Source organism: Zonotrichia albicollis, chromosome 14, assembly GCF_047830755.1.
Source record: "Zonotrichia albicollis isolate bZonAlb1 chromosome 14, bZonAlb1.hap1, whole genome shotgun sequence".
Lineage (NCBI taxonomy): Eukaryota > Metazoa > Chordata > Aves > Passeriformes > Passerellidae > Zonotrichia > Zonotrichia albicollis.
In genome coordinates this window covers 19,094,608-19,118,269 of record NC_133832.1, presented here as the reverse complement: position 1 = coordinate 19,118,269, position 23,662 = coordinate 19,094,608, and the positions used below count along the sequence as shown (strand labels likewise).

The following is a 23,662-nucleotide window of genomic DNA, read 5'->3' as shown; positions in this document are numbered from 1 at the left end:
ACTTCCCTCCATCATAATGAAACATGTTTTATACCAGATGTTGTTGAGTACCATGAAACACTTGTTTATATAAATAAAATATATGTTCATGGGGAAATGTGCTGCTTTCACACTTTGAAAAACTAGTGTACACCTGGATTCTAAAGCTTATATTGCTCCTAATACATATGGAATTACTGCAAGCTGTATAAAACAACTGTAAATTGTGTAAAATAGATACATTCCAAAGAGCAGAATGATAAACAGAATTCCAAGACTTTTTTGGTTTTGTTTTAAAGTTGGACACCCTTGGGTATGTACTATTTTTTTTTTTAATTTTCGACACAGTTCTTCCTAAATTAAAATTCACATGCTGTAAGTTTGCCTGTTGCAAATACTTGATTCAATTTGTCAACTATTAGTAGTAAATTTTGGAACCAATTTAGTTCTACTTAGTGAGTCCTCACATGAATTTGAATTAGTTTAATGGTATTTTAATTTTTCCAAAGATATCCTTGGTCCTGCTAGTAGAAGGCCTTCAGGCACAAATAGTCCCGAATGTGCAGGTGTTGAGCAGGTAGAACAAAACTCGTGTAGAAGTGCAGGTGTGCACAGCAGGTTTATCAAGTGAGCTTTGTGTAGAACGTAACAAACTGTGGTTTTGTTCAGAGGGAATTGCTGCTGTGGCTCTCTGGCTGCCCTCTCTCTGTGACTGCCCTGTGCCCTGCTGCTGCCAGGGAGGTGCTGCAGCTCTGCCCTGTTGATTTCTTCTCACAAATGTCATCAGTTCACGGCCCACTCTGCAAGTGACCCTGTGGTGCTGGCTGTGCCAGGCTGCAGGAGCTGGATGAGTTCAGAGAATTCACAGAATCACTGGGTTGGAAGAGACCTTTGAGATGATCAAATCCAACCCAGCCCCAACACCTGAACTAAACCCTGGCTTGTTTTAAGCCAGCCATGTTTTAGACACACCCAGATCAGCATCTGTGCTCAAGCTGAAGCCTGTTTGGCAGCATGATTTAGGGGGTTTCATCCAGGCTTTGTTAAACCCACCCAGGGATGGTGACACTCCACCACCTCCCTGGGCAGCCATTCCAGAACTTTATCACTCTTTTCATGAAAAACTTTTTCCTGATATCCAATCTATGTTTCCCTTGGTGCAGCTTGAGACTGTGTCTTCTGGTTCTGTCAGTTCCTGGAGAAAGAGCACAGCCATCTTTGAGAAGGTTTAGAAGTTTTGCTGCAGCCTCCTTGGGCTGTGCCTGCTGCAGCAGGGCTGGGGTGGGCACCAATTTATCCATTACTTCTGTTATATCTATTTGTTCCACTGAGGTGGGGCCATGCAGGGCAGCTGCTGTGGGTGCAGCAGCAGTGCCATGGCTGTGGTGCCCAGGCTGTCACCCTGGTGCTGCTGTGGGTGCATTAGCAGTGCCATGGCTGTGGTGCCCAGGCTGTCACCCTGCTGCTGCTGTGGGTGCATTAGCAGTGCCATGGCTGTGGTGCCCAGGCTGTCACCCTGCTGCTGCTGTGGGTGCATTAGCAGTGCCATGGCTGTGGTGCCCAGGCTGTCACCCTGGTGCTGCTGTGGGTGCATTAGCAGTGCCATGGCTGTGGTGCCCAGGCTGTCACCCTGCTGCTGGCTGTTTCTCCACGTGCAGGGAGCTCAGGCTGTGCAGCTGACTCACAGGCTGACGTTGGTGTGCTGGCACACAAACACTTTGTGAAATGCTGCCAGCTCTGCCTTGCTGTGCTGCATTTGTTTGCCCAGAGCTGTTGAGTTCTTTTCCAGCGCTGGCAGGTTTGGTGGAGCTGTAACCTGTGCATCCCACAGCACTCCTTAAACCTGTGAGGTGTGCAAGGTTTGATGTGCTACCTAGGTTAAAGATACTCTGAAACCTCATGGAAGATTTGTTCATTTTAGGCTGGTGTTATGATAGACAGAGAGGGAAACAATGTCTTGTGGAAGATCTTCCCAGCACCATCACCTGCCAGGCTATATTTTATTTTAGCTGGGGATTTGCTGTAGGCAGCTGCCTCTGAACTGGGTTTTTGGGTGATAAAGGAGCTCCTCATTTGTGCTTGGTGAGAGGGACAGAAATTGTGACTGGGTCTGACCTTACCTGTCCTGCGCAGTTCAGGGGCTGATGGGTGGAACGGGACCTCAGAATAAAACACTCACTGTGGTCACTTGGGCTGCACTTTGGCCTCTGGCTTCTGCTGCTGTTCCTGCAGGCGTTCCTGGCCAAAATCTGCTCTCAGCTCTTTGCTGTGCTGCTTTTACCACCACTATCCCTGGCATGCCAGTCCTGAGGCTGCCATCCCTTGGAGGTGCATGAGAAATGGTGAAAATATTCCTAGATAAAACATCATGGGCATCACAATATTTTTTTTATACTTTCCTTTCTATAAGGATCCTAAAAAGTCAATTTTCCTGCCCACACAGAGTGTTGTTTTTCTGAGCTTGCTTTCAGTTGAAAGGGACGTTCTGTGGCAATTTCACTTCCAATTTTGTGTCTGCTCTCTGCAGTGACTTTATTGACCACAAAAGGAATTATGATTTTTTTAAAATTTTTGTTCAGTAGTTCCTTCAAGAGACTCTTTTGAAGCTTGGTTTGATTTGGAGAGGGAAAGGGCTCAAGATAAAAAACTTCCAGGTATATAAGCATATGTTCTCACTTGCAGTAACATTTCTCTGGAATTTCTCCTGATTTGATAAAGACCTCTAGAGTGTTTTTTTTTTGTACTACCTGAATTTAATAGATACTTTTAATTAATTTATTAAGCAGCTCTCATAGTTTAAACTGAGAACTTGTTCCCCTGACAGAGTGTAACGAAATGAGGCACTCCTAATGTTTTGGGGTGAGTTGGCAATTCACCTTAGAGTTCAATGATTTGAACCCACAGGTGAAATGTGGGCATTTTTTCACCATTAATTCATGTCCTCCTTTTTTTCAAACTCTCTAATTAAGCTTGTAAAAAATATTCCCTGGTACAGAAAAAAACCCAAACTATTCAGGCATTGGAAAGGGCAACTGCAAGCATCACCTTTTTTTAAACAGTATATTTTCCTCTTCCCACATTCTCCAGTCCAGCTGCTCAAAGGTCTTTAACCAAATGTATAATGGAAACAAATTGCTAAAGCATGGGACATGCCATAAACCAGATTTTTTTGCCTGGGGGCTGTGGGAGATGAGTGTGGAATGTCCAGAGAACAAATGTCTGTGTGGCTGAGCAGAGAGCTCTGCTCTGAGCAGATCTGCTTCCAAAGAGTTCTGCTCACACAAATGGAAATGGGCATCACCCCCCTGACAAGAAGAAATGTGTGTTTTAATAACTGTTTTAAGAAATCTTCCTTTTTGCCTGTAGAGTGTTTGGCCTTGCAGGTGTGGTGCCGGTGGCTGGTGGAGATGGCTGCAGGTGCAGAGCAGCAGAGAAATCTGTTGTGCTGCCTTTTCCAGCAGCCAGGAGAGGCTGCCAGCCCGCCCTGAGCCAGGCAGAAGCTGGGGCAATGTGGGCAATATGGGACAGAAGTTGATTTAATGGCAGCAGGACTTTCAGGAGCTTTATTGACTCCATTTCTCTGCTGTGCTGAGTTAATCCATGCAGCTTCCCGCTGATCTGCAGCTAGGAGAGCTTTTGTCTGCAAAATGCTTTCCAGACAGGTTCCTAAGGCTGCCAATAAACAGAACCACAGGTGAGAAGTGGAACTGCTGAAGGGAAAGAGTGGGTGCAAAGGTGATTATTGGAGCTTGGAACCCCAGAGAAAAGATTAAACCAAAAGCTAAATCAGTTTAAAAGCAGGTATAGACAGCAGTGGGAGAAGATAACCAATTCCAGTTTCCAAAAGGATGCCAATTGTCTTACAGATACCTACAGAGAGGACTTGGCCAAGCAGAGTTCTGGGAGCAGAAAAGTCCATGGTTTACAGGAGTAGCTTGTTATCCAAGTTGTATATTGAGCATTCTTGACTTTACAAGGCTGAAAATTATCTTCATGCATTAATTATTAAATAAATCTTGCTTCAGTGTTATAAGTAATGCCTCACTACTGTCACCATCTCTAGGCAGACCCCTACAGTGGTGCAGATTAAAATGAGAATAGGGTAAAAGCTTACTGTGCCTGAAGCAGGGCCCTGCCTAAACCTTTTTGCAGCAGGGATCTGTGCTGTTTGTGTTGGTGATGTCACCTCTGCAAATTTTTACCAGTTCCACCATTTTAGTGATGTATTCCTGTGATAAATGGGAATTCCTCCCTCCCTCCCTCCCCCCCTCCCTGGTCCCATCCAGCAGTTATTCTTTACAGTAACTTCTTTATAGTATGAGATTACCAGAAAATATGAACTACTTCTGACCCACAGGTTCATATTAATATTTCAGAAAACATCCAGAATTAACAGCATAGTTATAAGGAGTATAAGGATCTGACAGGAAAAATTTGTTGTGTAGAAAAATACGCGTAGAAAATGACTTTTGTGGCCTTGTTTCTTAATAGACATATAGAAACTTTATTTTTTGCTGTTTGATTGCTTTGAGCACCATGACTAAACTAAAATTCTGGGTATCCCAACTGTAGCTTTTACAATATTTGGAGGGATGGGGTGAAAAATGTGCAAGTCAAACCTGCCTGCCTTGGACAACAGGGAGCAAATAGATATTCCAGAAGTAATTGATAAATTGGGCTGTTCATTTGGATTGGTGACAAATGACAGTGGAGTCGGAGTCACTGCCATAAATCCAGAGGGACACTACAAAATACTGTCCTTTACTGTGAACGCTTCATCAATTTCTCTGTGTTTAGATAAAAGGCTGAATAAAGCCCATCTATATTTGTAACCTTGGATTAGAAGCATAAAGATAGTGCTGTTGTCACCATTTGCTCCTGGTAATGCCCACACAGCCAGAATCAGAGCTTTGAGATGTGTCTGGTCAGCTCTTTCCTGCCAGAAAGCTCTTCAGAATATTTGAGATGGAGCACAGCAAATCTTCCTCTCTGTGTTCTGCTGCTTCTCCTGCATCCTGTCAGGACAGGTCCTTGCTCCAGGCCTGGTTTCAGTCAGCTTGTTCATTTTAGCAGCAGGCTGCACAGGGGCTGCTGTGCTCACAGGGGCCTTGCCTGGTCCCTGCTGAGGTTGGTGTTTCACCCAAGGCACAGTCCCCTCCAGGCTGCAGGTTTCCAGCTCCATCTTGTGCCTTTCTTGTGCCTTTCTTCTCCCAGCAGAAGCAAGCAGAAATGACAGAGCTCCTGGCATCTCGTTTTACAGCCTGAGACAAGAGATGCAGGACTCCAGGGGCTCTTCAAAATGCAGTTTATTGTAGCCAGGGCCTGGGTGACAGAGCTGTGCCCACAGCTGGCAGCTCCAGCTGCAGGCAGCCCTGGAGACCCTTTAGCTTTGGTCACGTTGTATTATAGACTTTTCTTTGCTGAGCATCTTAATGCAGTAGAACCAATCTACACCTTAACTTTCACGTATAACCTATCATAACTACTCTTATTCCGTACTACAGTTACTACTCTCCAATCACTAAAAGTCAGTACATCACAGTTTAAGCTAGAAGTTGTTTTTCAGTTTTCTTGCAGTGAAAAATTCTGAGGCCTTTTTTCTACTTGCAACTTTGCTGACTTGTTTGCCTGTGGAGTCTTTTTGCTTGGTAGAAACATCTTCTTGTTTGGGGTGGGTTTATCCTTTGCTCTAAGCCATAAAAACCCCTTGTAACTCACACACCCTTTGCCTCCTTGGTTATCCAGCAAGACTGGCTCAGCAATTCTTCTATATCAAAACATGCTTCCATCTCTATTTCTTCTTCAGATTCTAAATTCAAAAATCTTTCTGCCAAGCACACATCTGTGAGACTTTCTTGTCAAACTTTCGTCCTTCCCACCCATTTGTTTTCCTGGAGCAGCTGTAGCCCTGGAGGCTGCCCCTGTGTCCTTCTCTTGCAATGGAATGCAGACACCCAGAACAAACTGTCCTGGGTTGGTCCTCTCTGACATGAGCCCATCTGCTCTTCAGGGACAAGAAGTGGATAAATATCTAATGAATGGCAGTGGTCAGATATCGGAGGTGAATTTTAAATGTCAGGAATCTGAAGCTAACCAGGCATTGCACAAACAGAAATTTAAGAGGAATAATTTTCTGTTCTAAGGGAAAAGGCTCTGTCTGCAGGGAAAGCCTGGCCTCACTGCATGATGGGTTTGCACCAGAATGGAGAGAAGAGAGGAATTCCTCAGGGTGTGCTTTGGCAGGATTATGAAATAAATATCAAAATGTACTGGGTGGGAATACTTTCCTCTGTTACAAATGGTTTGAGACATTCTTAGGGTTTTTTGCCAACTTAATACATAATCCTTTAACTATAATATCCTTGGCAAAGAGTGTGCTTCAGCTTCTGTCTTGTTAGGAGATGCTGTTCTGTTCAAAACTGATTTATTTCAGTTTGGTGTGACACCAGTTTGGATGTGGCACTTGGGGTCACAGCTCAGGGGTGATTGTGGTGGTGCTGGAATATGGTTGGAGCAGATGATCTTTAGGAAGGCAGGAATCTTGTTGATTCCATGGTTTGTAACATGTGAGAGTGATGCATAATGACTTTATGATTGTGTGTAGCAGTGCACTAAATGACAGAATTCTACATTAATACAAGCTGTGGGTTTATTAGCTGTTTTATTATTCACAGATGTATCAGTTTTTTAGTGCTGTCTTGCTTAATCCATAAGTATTGTGGTATTTTAAATGAGTTACACCCTGGGGCTGCAATCACAGAGGGAGAGGAGGGCTCTGAGTTATTGGGGCTGGAGCTGCACCTCAGCAGGGCTGAATCCTCACAGGCCACTCCAAAGAGAAAAGATCTCTGAAAAAGCAAATGGACACCACACAAACAGGCTAGGATAAACCAGGACATTTCTTTAACTCCCCAAAGAATGATGAAGAATGATGTTTTCACTCTACCAAGTGGGAAAGGAGATGCTGCAGTTTTACAGACTGGAGTGTCTGTGTGCTGATGTCAACACAGCAAAAGGTCTCCAGTCACAACAATGAAAAATCACACTGGCACTGTTGCCTCATTCTGCATTAGCATCTTGGCTCATCATTCAGAGATTTAGAGCAGAGAAGAATAGTTTTCTCCTTCAAGTTAAGGTTAAAGAGCAAATTCTTAACACAAATGTTTTATATAAAATGGATTTCATTCTGGTAAATCTGAGAATAAACAAATCCTATCTCTAGTGCAATGCCTGTAAATAATTTATTTGAAAGCATTTACACTATCAGAAAAAACCAGGGCTGAAGGAGGAGGTCATCTAATCCACTGAACTCTCTCTTAAATCTTTATCTCTGCTTAAAAATCTGAATGCAGTACCAGAAACCATTTCATTAGAGTGGCATGATGCAGTTCTTCACTAACTTACAATGAAGAATTGCCTACTTCCAATTCATTTCCCTGGCAGCAGGGCAAAGTCACCAACTTAGCCCAGTTCTGTGGGCATTGAAGTGAGATTCTCCTTTTTCTCCTTTCACCTTACTGGGAGTTTTTGTTACATTTGCAAGTTTTTTAACAGTAACTTCAGTCTAAAGACCTTAAAGACTTTTGTATCTGCTGGTGTTTGACCGTTTTGAGTGATTTGTGGTGGTGATTTTGTCTATCTGTGCTCAACTCAAGCTGGCTCCCATTTTGAATTAATTATTTTGATTATTCTTTTCCACTGCAGTGCACTGCACTGGGCAGTCCAGTGCAAAGCCACCCTTTTGGAAAATGATGCAACTTGGATGCTCACCTGTAAATTATAACCAGTTCTCTGGGGGTGTGTTAGGAGTGAAGATGGAAGCAATTTTAGCTGAACCAAGGGAAGATGGAAGAGGTTGTGGAAGGTGTGAGTGTGCTCAGGATGTTTGCTGTGGGGGAAGAATGCATTGTAAATAAATTAATGTGTGCTGGACCTACTCCATCACCCAGCAAAAGCAGGGGGATCATGGTAGAAAGCTGCTCAATGTTCATAAAGCCCCAACAAATGTTTTTTTTTTTGTCTTTAAGACTGGTGCAAGTTGAAAACTTGCTGAGCAAAAATATTTAGGAATAAAGGCAATGGAGCTGGCAGGAGCGTTGCTGCTGGAATCAATAATAAAAGGATAATCTGTCTTTCTTTGTGGTACACAATGCAATAATCTGTTGTTCGGATTGATTAAATGCCTCAACTCTGCTTCGATTATTAATCAATCTCCAAAGCAGCTCATTGTGAGAACAATACAAAGCCCTGGGGGTTAAGGGAGTGGTGATGGTGGCAGGAGCCTGGGGAGGCTTTTCTGCATCCTGGGAGCAAAGTGGAGCTGAGCTGAGGTGGAGGCTTTGTGAGGATGGGTTTTTGTTGAATTACATGGGAGAGATTTGACTGCAGAATTCTAAAAGGGGGTCTAAAGGTCCAGTTGACTTAAGCCAGGGTGATTTTGATCTCTGATTCACAAATGGAGGAGGTACCAGTGACCCGACAGAGCAGGAATGCAAAACAGGAGAACAAAGCTTGGCTAGAAAATCCTGACCAGTTACCTTTTGGAAGCATGCTGTTGTCTGGTGAATTCTTTTTACTAATAATTTATTTAATTTCATTCTTAGACTAAAGCTTTTTTGAGTTGTGGGCTAGCCTAGGCTTTCAGCTTTTGAGCTTTTTAAGTTATGAGAAAAAACCCCTCCTTCCTGTGTGTTTTGCACATTGTTGCCAAAGTGCTCTGTTGATTTTATGGTGGGTTAGGTGTTTCGTAAGGTAGTGCCAAGAGTGAAAATTTAACTTGTCTAAATGCTCTTTACTGTCTGAAAGGGGGAATTTGGGTTTGCCTTTCTTTTTTTACCTCTGTTAGGAGATTCAGATATACCTGTTTGACTGAAATGTATCAATCACACTTTATGAAATGCAAAATCACTTCAGGCCCTGAGCAGTGACCTTTAATTTCTCTCTCCTTAGAGTCCCGAGTTGGACTAAAGGACTTCCAGAGGTCCCTCTCAACTTCTCTTGCTCACCTTGGTCATCCCAGCCCTGCAGGACTCAGGAATTAAATCAGTTGATTCTCCCTGATGGGAGCAGCTCCATCGTCAGTACCCTGTCTCTGAGGATTTGCTCACATGCCACAAAGGCTTGTTTGTTTTGTTCCATTCTTGCAGGTTGTGGTTTGCAAACTCTCATTGGATATTCAGAAGAATTTTCACCTTTTGAACAGGACTGGCCTGCATCATTAATGATGGATTATGCTGACAGTATGAATTTAATTGCATTTTCTACCTTGAATTTTTTCCAGTTGTGTTTGAGGTTTAGATTTTGTGCTTTTTGTTTGTCTGGGGTTTTTTTGGTTTTTTTTTTTTTAATGGCAGGATGAAATAATGAAGCTGATGATAAAAATGCCTATAAAAATTCTGGCAAATTTATTACAGAACAACATAGCTTGATTTCTTATTTTTCTATCCATCTGGTCATTAGGCCTTTCCAACTGTCAGTGTCTAATATAATCTCCTTTAATAGCAGCATATAATTAGCTTTATGCTGATCAGAGGCATTTGGGATGGTGGTGGTAACATTTAAATCCGAATATCAAAATCCCAAAGAAGATAACTCAAACAGACATATGTCCAAGCCAGCATTTATGACTTCCAGTCCTAAAGCTTATAACTGGTGATTTAGGCATGTGAGCTTTGAACTGTGCAATGGAAATTTATCAATTAGGAATCCTCAGGAGTTCTGGCAGCCAAGTACAGATGTCTCTCCAAATGGCAATGTGCTAATATGTCACTTTTCCCCCCTCTCTGCAGTCCTGTTCCTGCTTCAGATATTTAACTTCTTCTTACTTGGCGAACTTCTTGTTTTAAAAAGGTAGTGCAAGTCTTGCCATTGTTCTGTTAGGAACAAGCTGTTTCCATTTTTAAGTTTCATCCAGAGCTCTGTGTGTGCAACCTACCCACATGTATTGTACAGAAATGTTCCTTACTGTCTGTTACAGGAGTGCAATTCCCCAGCAGGTCTTTTGGGAGGTGAAATTGTGTTACTGCACCTATGTGATAAATTTTTAGCAAATGTTATGACGTGGTTGCCATTGTTAGGCAGGCCAAAGAAGGATGTTGATAATACTGAAACTGGGACTTCATCCTGAACATTCTGTTTTTCTCAGTTCTGTCAGAGAACACCTGATTTGAACAGCTGTTTCCAGAGGTGGTTTTGCATATGGAGCTGCAATGTCAGGTATTTTATCATAAATCCCTTTGAACAGCTGTTTCCAGAGGTGGTTTTGCATATGGAGCTGAACGAATGAAACAAATTTATCATAAATCCCCAAGTATGGGGCAGGATTTCAAGCACTGCAGAAATATATTTTTGACTAGATCTGGCAAACTCTTTGGTTCCTTGGAACACATTGGAACATCAAGCTCTGTTTTCTGCTCTGCAGCCAGTCAGAATAAACCAAGCAAGGCTTCAAAAAAGGAAATACACCTTGACAAGTGAAAATTACATCTCCTGCATTATGGTTCTTTAAAGCTGGAATTGTCTTTGAGTTTAGGCTTTCAGTTCTTCAATAAAAGATCACAGTTCCCTTTTTGTTCTCTGGCACTGTAACCCAGTTGAGGATTCTGTCAACACCCCTTTCAAAATATGCAGAAACCTGTTAAAATTTGGAGGAGAAAAAAAATCTCTACAAGTTACCTTTTGCTCATAACTTGAAGTGCACAGCCAGAGCTTCCTCCAAGAAATGTTTCAGTGCTAGAAAAGGAAAAGCAGATCTGTTTCCATATGCTCCCTGTTGAAAGTAACTAGTGGTAAACTCCAGGGTTTATTTTTGCTTTGCTCAGGGGTTATTTTGGTTGCCCCCACTCTGCTCTGACCACAATGTGAGGCACATCTGAGCTCTGACAGGTTCTAGAGGGTCCCTGCAGCTCCTGGTGCCTGCATTGGAGCACGTTGGCTTCTCCCCAGAGAGATCTGCCAGGATTCATTGCAGGATCTGTTCTTACCTCCCTCCTTTAATTTCCTGCCTCATTTAACCTGTGTTTTCTGTGGCAGAGCTGCTCTGCACGTCAGTGCTTCCCTTTATGCTGTTAATAAATAGTGGCTCCTGCTCCACTGGGGTTTTGGCAGGTGCTGGTGAACATCATCTCTGCAGACACCAACTGGAGACACCTCCCAGATGTTCCAGTGAGGAACCAGAACCTGGTAATGATGTGTGGGAAGCAGCCAGTCATCCACAGGATTCCTCCCCTTTCCTCTCCTCCTTCCCAACAGATGTAGTTTAGGATTAAACTCTCTCTCAATTCTTCACATTAATGTGTTCTGGCTTTTCTCAGGAACTTATCTCCAATCCAACTTCCTTGTACCTCAAACCACTTTTGGACAAAGTGAAATTTCGGTGTGTAGGGTGGGGAAAAGGGAATGCTACAGTCTGAAGTAAATTGAAAAAATAATACAACAACATAGAAGAGCAGGTAAGAATGTTTTATGTAGAGCTGAACTCTTTAAAAATAGTATTCAATATTTTGAGCTATTTTAATACATGCACCAAGCTCTGTAGACAAAGCCATTGAAATACTGAGACCCTAAAAGGACTTGCTTTCAAGCTGATTTTAACTGAGTTAACTCCTAATAGAATTTGGCTTTCTTTTTAAAATTCTCAACTCTGAAACAAAAATTTTAAAATATGCCTGATGTTATATCTTAGAAGTCTTGAAAATATCCCCAGAGTTCAACAGAGATTTTCAATGTGAATATAATTATTGATAACTGGGGGCATGTGCCCTACAATGCCATAAAGGGAAGCTATAAATAGGATAACTCATGAAAAAAGTCCATTCTTATTCAGCAGAACAGAAAAGTTTCAGTAGTGTAGAGATGGTAGGAAAAATTCTTGTCACAGAAACATCTTCAGTTCTAGTTGGGAATGTGATGTATTTTAGCCTAGTTCCATTAACAGTTCTTTAAGAAACAAAAAAACCCCCAAAAAGCTGAATAATGTTTCAAAATCCCATTCCAGCCTCTTTCCTGCTGTTCTTGGCATTATCTCTGATACATTCAAAGTAGTTTTACCCAACTCTTAATTGAATCTTTGGGGGAGGATCAGCAGAATTTTCACTCCTCAGCAAAACCAAGTGGCTCTAACTTGAGGCTATCTTAGATCACTGTAAGAACATCAGCCATGGGAATTTCACCCTGAAGAATTAGACCTCTGAACCTTTTTCTCGTGGCTGTCCCATGTTGGTGCACTTTGCAGTGAAAGGCACCTGGAGCAATGTGTGATGTGGGGCAGGAGCAAGGCTGAAAGGATTTAACCTCAGTATCAGTGGAAGTGAGAAGATGCATCACTTAGAGAAGGTAGTGGTTGAAATCACTCTAAGTATGGTTGATAATAGTGGAAGAAAGTGGATGTAAACATGAGTGAGCTCCAGTAGATTATTGATTTCTCTTGAGTGGTTTGACAGATAAAATGGTAAAGCAAAATGTTCAACTCCAAATGCATCACTTGAAGAAAATAGGACAATGTGGCAGGGAAGGGAGGAGATGATGAATGTTACTTTGTTAGAGAGGAGAAAATGCAATTGTTCTGCATGAGGTGTTCATCACTTTCCTTTTTCTGTTCTACAGCATTTGATAAACGTCCATTTAGCTGTAGCAGGCAAAAATGTGTTTAAAGTCTGGGTTCATGGGTCATCTTTCAAAGCATTACATCTTAATTGCATTAACTTTGTCTGGTTCTGTACAACATTTAATGTCCCAGCAGTTGCCAGGAGAAAGCAGTGAGGAGTTGGAATGAGGAGGGTGGGATGCACCTGCATTCCCATCAGGGCTGAATTCCCTGAGGGCAAAATTCCCATCAGAGAAATTGCACTGGAGATACTGGTCCTGGAGGAGGAACACAGCTTTCCAAAGACATCTCTGCAGAATGGCAATGGACCTGCCCTCAGAGGGTTTCTGTGGTGTTACACAGGTGGGAGTGCTGGTGTTGGGTAGGAAGGGAGGACAGCAGACATGCTTTATGGCAGGCAGGCACACACTTTTCAGGTGGAAAAAGAAAGGGAGCAAGCAAAAATGCTGCACATAGGTATTTTGACTTTTATAAAATGCAATCTTGCTTATTTACAAAGAATTTACCAGTTTTGTTCCCTAAAAGTGCTGATGAAAAACAAGGTGCAAATGAGAAGTGGAGGAAGACTTTAGCAGGGAGATGCCAACCTCTTTAACAGCCCCTTCACCCAGCCCTACAAATGCTCAGTCAGTCTGAATCTCTTTTGTAGTCTCTAGTTTTTGCTCTAACACACATTTCTATGCACAGCCCCATCCAGCCAAGGTTTTCCTCATTTCTGAGTTAAATTTCCATAGCAGATTCCATGTGCTTTTGGAAGGTGGCAGAGACAGCAGTTCTGTTTTCAAGGCAGGTTTTGTGAGAGATCTCTGCTATTTATTGCACCTATTCCCGGTGGAAGATTGCAATTACTATCCCACTTCCAGCAACTCTTTATCTGAACCCTGGCAGCTCTTAATTATGTGTGAAAGGAGTTACATGCAGAGGAATTTCTCAGAGCAAATTACCTGTGAGGAGCATTCCAGCCTAGAACAGCAGCAGGGCCATTTGTCTTGTGCTCCTCATTGGTTATTTTTGCTCAGGAGCTGGGAGGCTCTGCCTGACTTTTGGTACCAGAATTTGCACCTGGAAGGAATTTGTGCTGCTGCTTTCCCAATGTTTCTTTCACTCTTTTCCTTGTTTTTCCTCCCTCTTTTCTGTTAGGTAGATTTGGTTCTGTGTTTCTTCTTTTAAATGAACCTCTTGCAGTCTCCTGCTGAGTGTACTGCTCAGGGAAACACAAAAAAATAAGTAACAGGCTTTCAAATTTCTGATCGAATTTAATGCTAAATCTTGTTATTCAGCCACATAACTTTATTACCTTTCAGTTATAAATGTTTTATTTTCTGTTTAAGTATTCATTAGCAGAAATGTCTATACTCAGAGAAATGCACCACAATGGCAGTCGTGTTGGAGTTGATTTCCAAATTAATTTCAAGCCAGCAGAAGCTGGCATTTAAAAAAATGCCCTATTCCAAATGACACTAAATCCAAGATTTTAAATGATGCCAGCTTCCAGACCATGTTAATGAGTGAAGAGAACTGAGCCAGGACAGATGCACATGTTCCTGTCCAGAGTAGGTGTAGGGTGCTGGCAGCTCTGACATTTAATTCAGGAGAAATCTGTTGCCACACGAAAGCAAGGAAATTCCAGTGTTCTCAAAATATCTAGTTGGGCTATTGTGGAAAGACTTTAATGCATGATCCATCTTAGGAGATTTCTATTTCTGTGGGGAAGTTGGGTTTTATTGCATTGGTATTTCCAGGGAAACTGTTTTCCCTAAAAACTTCCAGGGAGCTCTCAAGGTTTTACCACAATTAAATTGCATTTATGATGGGTTATTATTTCCTGCCTCATCATAGAGGTTATTCAATTATGGATGGTCATTCTGTGCTTTAATAATTCTTTCTGAATTCATATTTCAGCATGAAACTTAAGATGGCTTGAACTAAACCTCATTTATTAAAGGTAATAACAGCACAAGCTATGTTAAATTATAAAATGCAAAGAGTTCCAGGAAAGAGCTGATCATTGGGGACTGTAGTAGTAACTTGATTTTCTAGATTGACTGCCATTGATGTCTTCACCACTCCCTAATCAATGTGCTGCAGGAAACAGCTACATGTGTGACTGTGCTTTATCTTTATTTTCCTTTTCTGCTATTCAACCATCAATAGAATTGTCAATAAAGGAGCTGGCCACTTGTTGGAAAGCTCCCATCTATGGTACAGTGTCACTATAGGACACAAAAGAACACAAGCTCACACCGCTGTTCTCAAGGTGAAGGAAAAGGGAAGTTTATTTTCTGACTCCAACATTTATAGGTTTCCAAAAGTGACAGCAGATTGGAGGGTGACAGTGCCACCTCTCCAATGACACTGGACAAACCAACAGTCCATCAACTCTCTCTTCTTCTATAAAGGAATGCAAAACAATGAGTTATTTACAGAAAGCGTGTGAGAAACCTCACTACAAGAATGTCAACATCAGAAGGCTTAGAAAATCTTAAAAAACCAGGGTGACAGTACAGATGATAGAGAATGTTCCTGAAAGCAGCCACTGGAAGTGGAGTTTGAGAAAGCCATCTCAGCATTTGTGCCCTGTGGTTCCTCACAGCAGGGCCAGGTTCACAGGGACAAGGTCACCCTGCTGCCCTCAGTGCAAGGGGAGTGCCCAGCTGCTTGGGGATGAGAATTACAGGCCTTTTTTCCTGCCTAATTAGCAATATTACTTTCTATTTTGCACATCCCTCTGCATGTGTTGGGAAGAAGTCTGCGGGGAGCTCATTATGTTCCCAGCCTTGTAGTTGGAGGCTGGCAAAGCTGTTCCTTCAGGGGGTGGGAGGTGCATTCCCTTGAAGGAATCCCTTCTCCAGGCTGGAACGCTGCTGAGAACTTGTAGGAGCTCTGTAGGATGTCTCCTGTGGGGCATGCTTTATCCTGCCCTGCGTGCTCCTGCAGAGAAGCTGTCCACATGAATCTTCCTGACACATTTTCACTTCCAGACAATGGCTGAGGGCAGAATTTTGGCTCCAATGTCATCTGTTAATGAGTCTCTAACCAGTGAATGGGTTTGGGGAGAAAAAGGAGACCATGAAACCATGCTTATCACCTCCTTGGCATGATTTTTTCAGAGCCCAGTGTGGTTCCCTTTTCCATCAGAGCAGTTTAGTGCAAGGGTTTTCTATTTTTCCTCCCCTCTGTGGTGGAGTGTGGGTGAGCCATGAGAGAATCCCAATCCCAGCACTGCTGTGCTAACACACTCCAAGCAAAAAGACAAGGAGTTTTCAAAGGAAGGATGTAGGGCAGGAGCTTAGGAAAACCCCTTTGAGGACAACAACACGAACATTTGTTGTGAGAATGGCTGGGACTGCAAACCCACTTCTCTTTGAGCTTTCTTCTTCTGAAGGCTGGATCCCGAAATCAGAGAGGACGGCCCAAGGTACCTCATGGAATTGTTTTGTGTAAGCAAGATAAACAGTTCAAACTGGAGGAAGCGTTGTGCCATTATTGCCTGGCCACCGTGGAACTGTGCCAGGAGCTGCTCCTTCAAAATTCTGTTAATCTTCACTCAGTGGGGATGTCACTGTGGGAAGTCCCAATTGCTCAAGTTGATCAGCACTTTAAAGGGAATTATTAGTCAGAGGCTTATAAAAAGATGCAATACTTTCTCCCGTGGATGAACTGCACCTTTCTTACTCTCACTGCCAGCAGATAAATGATTCTGGATTTGTGTAACATCTGTGGGCATGCACTACACCCCATAATCCTGTGCAAAAAGCCTAATTTATGTGATCACAGACAAAGAATGGTGTTATCAACATAACTTTCACTGGAATACAAACGCACACACTCCAGAATTAAAAGGGCAATTTAGTCTAACAGAACTTAGTTTGCAAAATAATAGCTTTTAACAGTTACAATTGAAATATTGGCATTATTTTGTATTTTTTTGGGGAGTGTCAATTGTATCAGCAGCCCTGGTACCTGTCTGGTAGGAAGCCAGGTGGTTGATAAGGAAAATGCAAGTAGCAGGAGACAATTAGCACATGCTGTCCCTTGGACTGCCTGCATACCCCAAAACTGGAAAATTCACTGATCTGGTAACACCCAGTATTGCTTCTGGGAGAGGCTTATTGTGTTTTAGTGAAGAAAAATGAGAATTTATTCACATAGGGAAAAATAATTGCCACAAATCTGTTTTGTTTGCTCACAAATCATTTGATTTGGGGCTGATCAGCCTTGGTGTTTGTGGTTTTATTAACATGAAAGACTTCTGTGGGGTGTGGAATATTTTGGGAAGCTGTTGAGAAATACGTTGTCACACGATGCCTGAATTATTATGCAGATAAAATTTACCAACTTCCCTCCTCCAGTTTATCCTATTTGGGAAGATACATGAGAAATAAATGGCTGGGTTTAGTGGAAGTAAGTGCTACTTCATCTGGAATAAGCATCCTGTCATTTCAAGATTTACAGCAGTAGCCCTTCTCCACTCTTTCTGCTCAGCCTTTTTCACTCTGCTTCTTTTCTGCTTTAATTGCATTTTTGAGCCTTTCTCATTTGCCTGCTAGCATGTCTTTTGGTTTGTTTTTTTCCCCCAGATAATCTGGAAGGTGAAGAATGACCAGGCAGAACTGAAATGCCATTTTGTTATGCTTAATAGCTGATTAAAAAGGAGCTGGCCCCTCTCTGGTGCTCACGCTCAGATGCTCTCTCTGGGGAGTTTGAAATTGAGTCATAATTGCTGATGCCAAAAGCTGTCAGTACAACGGGATGGGAAGCAGTCAGCTCTTGCTAGTGTTATATAAAGTTGTCATTTTGGAAGAATGAGCAATGATAAAGAACTGTTGCAGTGTTTTGCCCATTTTCACAGTAAACCACGCTGTTCCTGTTGCTTGTGTTGGTCTCTTCTCTAATAAATTCATTTTCTCCTGCAAGGAAGGAATTTAAAACAAAGCCACAATTTAGGGGAGATAAAACCTTGTTTTTGGAAATAGTTCTATTAAACATGCTTGTTCCTGCATGCAGTATAATATATAAAAAGATTTAAGGTTTTCATGTAAAACATGAAATTGAATGTATTTTTTTATTGTGGCAGGCATATTAGCAGGATCTAGCTGCACATTTAGAAAGAAAACTCTATAAGACGTTCTTAGCTCTGTATGTAATACATATGTTTACAACACAAAGTGCTGACTTCCCTAATCATGTGTGATTTAGTGAGCAATATAAGGCATGTTAATATTTATAGTGAAATCTTAGCAGGGAGTGCTCTCACTGGCTCCTGCAGTATCGATGTTTTCCAGTGGACAACAGCCTTCCTTCTCTGACAACTCATTTCTCTGCTTTCCCATTAACATTCAAATGACTTGCGGGATGAGTATTAATGAAAATGGACATTGTACAACCCAGCTCTGCAGCCACTCTTGCTTTTCAGCAAGCAGCAATTTACTCTTGGCTGTCTGCAACCTACAAGGTAATGAAATTCCTCTGAAATCCTGCCTTTCATAGCTGGAGCTGCAAATCAGCCTCCAGAGCCCCAGCGTCTGTGGCACCGTGTGCTGGTACATTCGTTTGCTGAGTCAATGTTCCAGTTTTCTGCTTCACCTCTCCCACCGAGGGGAAAACAGCTTTTCTGGAGCTGTTCTGCACCACCACTGGCTGCTCCTCACCCAGTGACTCATTGCTTGCTGAATTATGCTCTAAACATTTCACAGAGGACAACCTGTGCCCATTAAACAGCCATAACTTGCCTGGGCTGCTCGGATGCCTCCCAGTGCTGCTGCTTTGCTGTTGTTATCTGAGTGCAGCCATTGGCTCCACAGACATTAGGGCAAGGAAATATGTTCAGCTGACACACCAGCAGAATTCCACCTGACTGCAGGCTCTGTAAATCTGCCTTATAAATGCCTCTTGCCTTTATGAAACACCGAGAAAACAAAAAATGGGCAAATTCTTCTGCAAGGCAAGAAATGCTAAAGCAGGGAGGAGGAAGGCTGGCAGAGAAAATGTTGGATCTATTTGTTTACAGGAACTGAGAATTTGTAAAGTAAATAGGAACACAAAGGCAAGCGTGTTCTTAGAGTATGGAAATTATTCATTGTCTGCACATTGTGGCAAACCAGTTTTACCAAGCAAGCTGCATCCAAAGGGCCTGGCTGTCACCCGTGGGCTGTTCTTCCTGTGTCTGTCAAGTAGCAAAAATAATATTAAAGTGATGTTTTTTTGTTGACTTTTGTTTGTTTTTTTATTTCTCAGATAAGCAAAATGACGGAGAGTGGCCACCACAAATTTGCTCTTTCTTTCAGCTTTGTAAGTATCCAGGTTATGTTTGATAATTTGAAATTCAGATTTTGTCTGGGCAAATCATGAGTTTGGGAGCGGAAGGGAATGGTTTCTGTCTGTCATTAACCCCCTTCCAAACATCCTTATTTACAATCAGATCAGACAGAAGAAACTAATTATCCTTGGCATGGGAGCTTTGACATCCTCAGTTTTGGAGATAAAGCAGTGAAAATCTGGGAAATGTAATGGCCTTGCTGTGTAGTACCTGAGAGGAGATGGATGTTGGGATAACAATAATGCCTTATCTCACTTTTACCTAGAAATACAATCTGGCTGGATACTGTGTGATTTCCTAATGAGAGAACCTTGCTGTTCTCAGTACTTTGAGTTCCAGAGAAACATTTCCCAAGACTTTTCTAAGGCAAAGGTTTTCCTTTCTTTGTCCTGGGCTTCTGCTGTTTCCTCTAGCAGCCTGTGGCTCATTTAATCCAAGAAAATTCACTACAGCCCTAAACCTACCACTGTAAACTCACCTTTCCATAACTCCAACTCTATTTCTTCTATTTCCTTTGCTCTGGCCCAGTGCCCCTTTCCCCAGCAGCCTGAGGGGTAATTCTGGGGATAAATCCAGATAAATCCAGGGGTGAACTCTGAGCTCCACCTGGGGTTTCCATCTCCAGCCATCAGCTCCTGTCTCACCCAGCACGGTGCTGACCTGCTGCCTTGGGCATGGAAATCTTCCTCTCTGCACAAATTTCAGAATTCTCCATTGCCAGGATGCCCTTGAGCCTCTCAGGAAAGGAAAAGGAAAATGCATCACTTCCTGCTCAAATAGGGCAGGGGTGAAGGTCTTCTAAGCAAAGGCTCACCAGTTTTATGGTCTATCAGCAGAAGAAACACACATCTGGGTATTTTTCACTCGTTTCATCTGTCATCTTTCAGATTTTCTTGATGTATTTGTGTTTGACTTCATTTTTCATTTCTAGCTTGATTTAAAGATTTTGGAGGAAAAATATCTTTGAAGGCATATCTGGTTTTTTGGTTGTTTTTCCAAGTTGGCTTCTGTTCTTGATTAATCTTCTGAGCAACAATATTCTGTTTTTCACTGTGTACACACTGTACACATGATTTAAAATCCTGAATCTGAGGTGTTAATATTCAAAGCCAGACTTGCATTACTGTGTTTATGACATAGAGATATTTTTCAATATGTTTGTACCAGTATCTGATTTTTAAATAACCCCTATTTTTGCAGGGGAAAAAATATGTAAAATAAAGGATTGGTTTTTTGTACTTCTATATTTAGCAATAATGATGATGTGCTTATTTATATTCATAGATACTGTATAAAGTTATTATTATTGCTTTATGAAAAAGCAAGAATGCTTTTTATTTTGTAAGAGGATACAGAGTCAACTTTACTTAATGCCCTTTTTTTAAGGGGTAAGGATAACTTGCTTTTAAGATGGGAAGAAATTTTCAGAACAGAGACTCTGGTGCTGTGACTTGTTTTAACCTCCGAAGGTCCAGTAATGTTTTTGCAGAATTACAGCCACGTGTTTGGTTCCCATCTCTCCCATGAAGATTCTAGAGCTGAAATCTTCATTTTTTTTGGGAAAAGGAACATTTTGCCTTTATCCTGTGAGGATATTTGATGATGCAGCTCCTAAAACAGACTTGCTTGAGGGTAACCTGAAATCACTCATGTGTCTTCTTGCTCTGGTCTGAGTGGGTGTTTCTCAGCAGCTTATTTACCTACAAATGAATATTTGGTGCTGCTGGGCTTTGGTAGAGCTCTCCCTGTATTCAGAGGAGAGCATCAGGAAAGACACAAAAAGAAGGGAAAATTTCCTTTCCATTAAGAAAACAACCTCTGAAGCTACATGTCATTTGTGGGCCTGTGGAAATCAAGGTGTGGTTTGACTTCCACAAATCAACATTTCAGAAACAGAATTAGAGCAAAGCCATGAGGTCAGTTGATGGCACAGACAATTCTCTCTTTCAAGCTGAGTGTTGTTGTCTCTCTTTGAGGGTTTGCCTGGGTTCTCTGTGGCTTACAATAAAGCAGATAATGCAGTAGCTGGAGCTCATCTGAGCTTGGATTTTAGATGGACCCAGCTCTCAGCTCTTCACATGATGAGTGACTCAATGGCATTTCTTGCTCTGCTCTCAAGAGGCTTCTCTGCAAACCTGGCAGCAGCAGAGCACTGTTCACAAGGAATGGAAATTCTAACTCTACTTCTTTACATTTTTTACTTATATTAATATGTTTTCCTCTCACTCATTTAATTCTTCTCTTTGTAAGAAGTTGGACAAAATTCTAAGCTAAGACTTTTTTTCTCTTTTGTAGCTGTTTTTGGCTTGCATGGAAATAATTTTCTTAATAATGCCACAAGACAGAGCACTCTGTTACAAATTAGCCTAAGATGTGTTGAAATCACTGTGAGACTCTTGCATTATTTACATGGTGACATTCTGTCAGCGTACTAATGCTCAAAACTGTTTATATTCCTGGATTTAACAAATATGTAAATCAGGTGCACATTTCCCTGGGAATGCAAATGTCTCTAATGAGGAAAGACAAACCTCAGAACAAACAAACAAAAGCAGAGAACATGTTAAAGAGCCTGTGTGGGAGTGGGGAAGGAAAGGAAGTGGACTGGAGATGCTGGGATGTAATCCTGGCAGTCCTGGGACTGTTTGATCAGCCCATCTTGAGGCTCTGACAGATCAATTGCTTCTGAGCTGGGGGAGGATGGCAGCCAGGCAGGGTTTTCCCATAAGAAGGCATGAAAATCTCTGGTTTTGCTGTTTGTGGCAGTGCAGGGAGCTGAGAGGATTGAGTTCCACTGGCTGCATTCGTTAACTCGGGCACAGAACCACTCCAAAGGGCCCCGGCCCTCTGAAAGTCTGGTTTGTGTTGCAATAATTAAAATAGCTGTTTGATTTCAGTGTAGAGGCACAGATTGGGAATAGCATGGTGCTGAATTGGGTTTAAGTGTTATAGAAGGATTTGAATGTCCTTCAGAGGAGCACTCAGTTCGGATTTCATGTCAGAACGTTGCCCTGGTTTAGTAGGGATGACTGATAGCTTTGAATCACAGTGCTCTGGACGGAGTTTATGCATGGTGGGAATGGTTTTTATTGTGCTGTGTTTGTGCTATGCTTGCTATTATGCACTGCTCACTGCAAACTTTATCTTCCATTACAAGCTGAATTCCTTTCTGAAGAGCAATTAAACAAAATTTGCTTACTAAAATAAGACATCATTTATTTCAAGCTGGCTTCTATTTTGAATTTTGATGGCTTCCTGCTAAATATGCAAGCTTTCTTTTCTGTGAAATTAGCTCAGTATCTAAAAATCTGAGTTCCTTGGTATTTTGTTTTTTATCATGTAGCTTCAGCCCCCAAAGTTCTGGTAAGAATTATATTTCCCAATTATCAGCCATCTTTAAGGAGATCATTATGGTAAAATTAGTCTGACTTCTCCAAGATCCATGAATTATGGATAGTGCATGAGTAATAAATGGGGTAAAATGTTTTAATTAACATTCTTCAGTAATCCTTTGGCTGCATATTGTAACTATTGCCTTCTCTGTCTAATTCCAGACTTTTAACTAAAAAATGTGCTGTGTGTCTGTCACAGTCAGAATGTCAGTTTGTTCTGTGTGTGACAGCAGCACGTTCCTGACGCTCCTGCCTCCTTTGTCTCTGTCATTCCAGAGCTGCAATTGGACTTTTAGCACACCCTCCTTTGTTTGTGCTGCTGGGAAGGGGCATCAGGAGCAGAGCAAAATCAGCTTGAGGAATGCTGCCTTGAACTGCCCATGAGCTGTGAACCTCTCATGAACGTGTGGTATGAGAGGCTGGGGAGGTGCTCTGAGCAAAATTATTGCCTGATCAAACCTGTCCCAATACTGTGCCAAATCCCCACATCCCAATGTCTGTGAGAGTCCAGCCACGACTGCAGGGGTGACAATTCCTTGGCATGGGGACATGAGGTGATGCCTCAGGTTTAGCTTTTACATGTTTCAGATTCTGTGCTGCTGTAGTGTGTGGGTCTGAGCTCCACATTCAGGGATGCTGAGCTCTGTGCACAGAGCAGGGAGACAAAACAATTCCTGCTCCAGCTGGGCACCAAGGACAAATGACCCAAATCCCAGCCCAGGAGCACAAACCCCGTGGGCTGGAGAGAGAAAAACAAGCAGGGTGGGACTGCCTGGGCTAAAGCTGGGATGGGACAATGAACTGCAAGGTGCAAATGGAGCAGAACTGATCCCAGGGACAGAGCCCGTGCCCCTCGTGCATTTTGGGGCCATTTTGGTTCATTCTGGGTTCATTTTGGGGCCATTTTGGTTCATCTTGGGCGCAGCCCTGGCTGGGCTGTGGTGCTGCCCAAGGTGGATCCATGGAGGAGATCCTTTGAATAAACCCCTGCTTTATTCTTTAACCCCATCCAGCCTCTGTTCTAGGCCAATCTTCCCAGGGCATCACAGGAGGCTCTGTTGGTAACACCGACCTCTCTTCACCCAAAGGTGCAGCAAATCTGCAGCACCAGCAGCCAGCACAGAATTTATTTCTCAGTTCTTCCTCAGCACTCCCCATCCAGCAGCTCCCTCCTCTGCTGTGCAGTAACACGTGTGGGAGGTGCTGCTTTTGAGCTGGCTGAGCCCTGAACTCCTCTCTGGAGCAGTGAGGAGGCTGCAATGGCTCTGAGCTGCTGGGCAGAGAAAACCTGATACAAACCCTCACCAGAAACCGGCATCTGAAATTGGTACCTCTAATACCTCTAATTAATGCCTTGCCTGGGTCTCC

General features: G+C 42.4%; 1 long non-coding RNA gene across 10 annotated transcripts in view; it reads left to right on the top strand.

Moving 5' to 3' along the window:
• LOC141730845 (uncharacterized) overlaps positions 1–23,662 on the top strand; it is a 103,825-nt gene that overhangs the window by 38,174 nt on the left and 41,989 nt on the right. For 9 of the 10 annotated variants that reach the window (XR_012582587.1, XR_012582580.1, XR_012582584.1 and 6 more), the window contains exons 2-3: positions 9,126–9,218; positions 18,821–18,874. This is a non-coding gene — a long non-coding RNA (uncharacterized LOC141730845). The remainder of the gene's footprint in view (positions 1–9,125; positions 9,219–18,820; positions 18,875–23,662) is intronic. The other variant, XR_012582581.1, reaches the window with a different exon arrangement.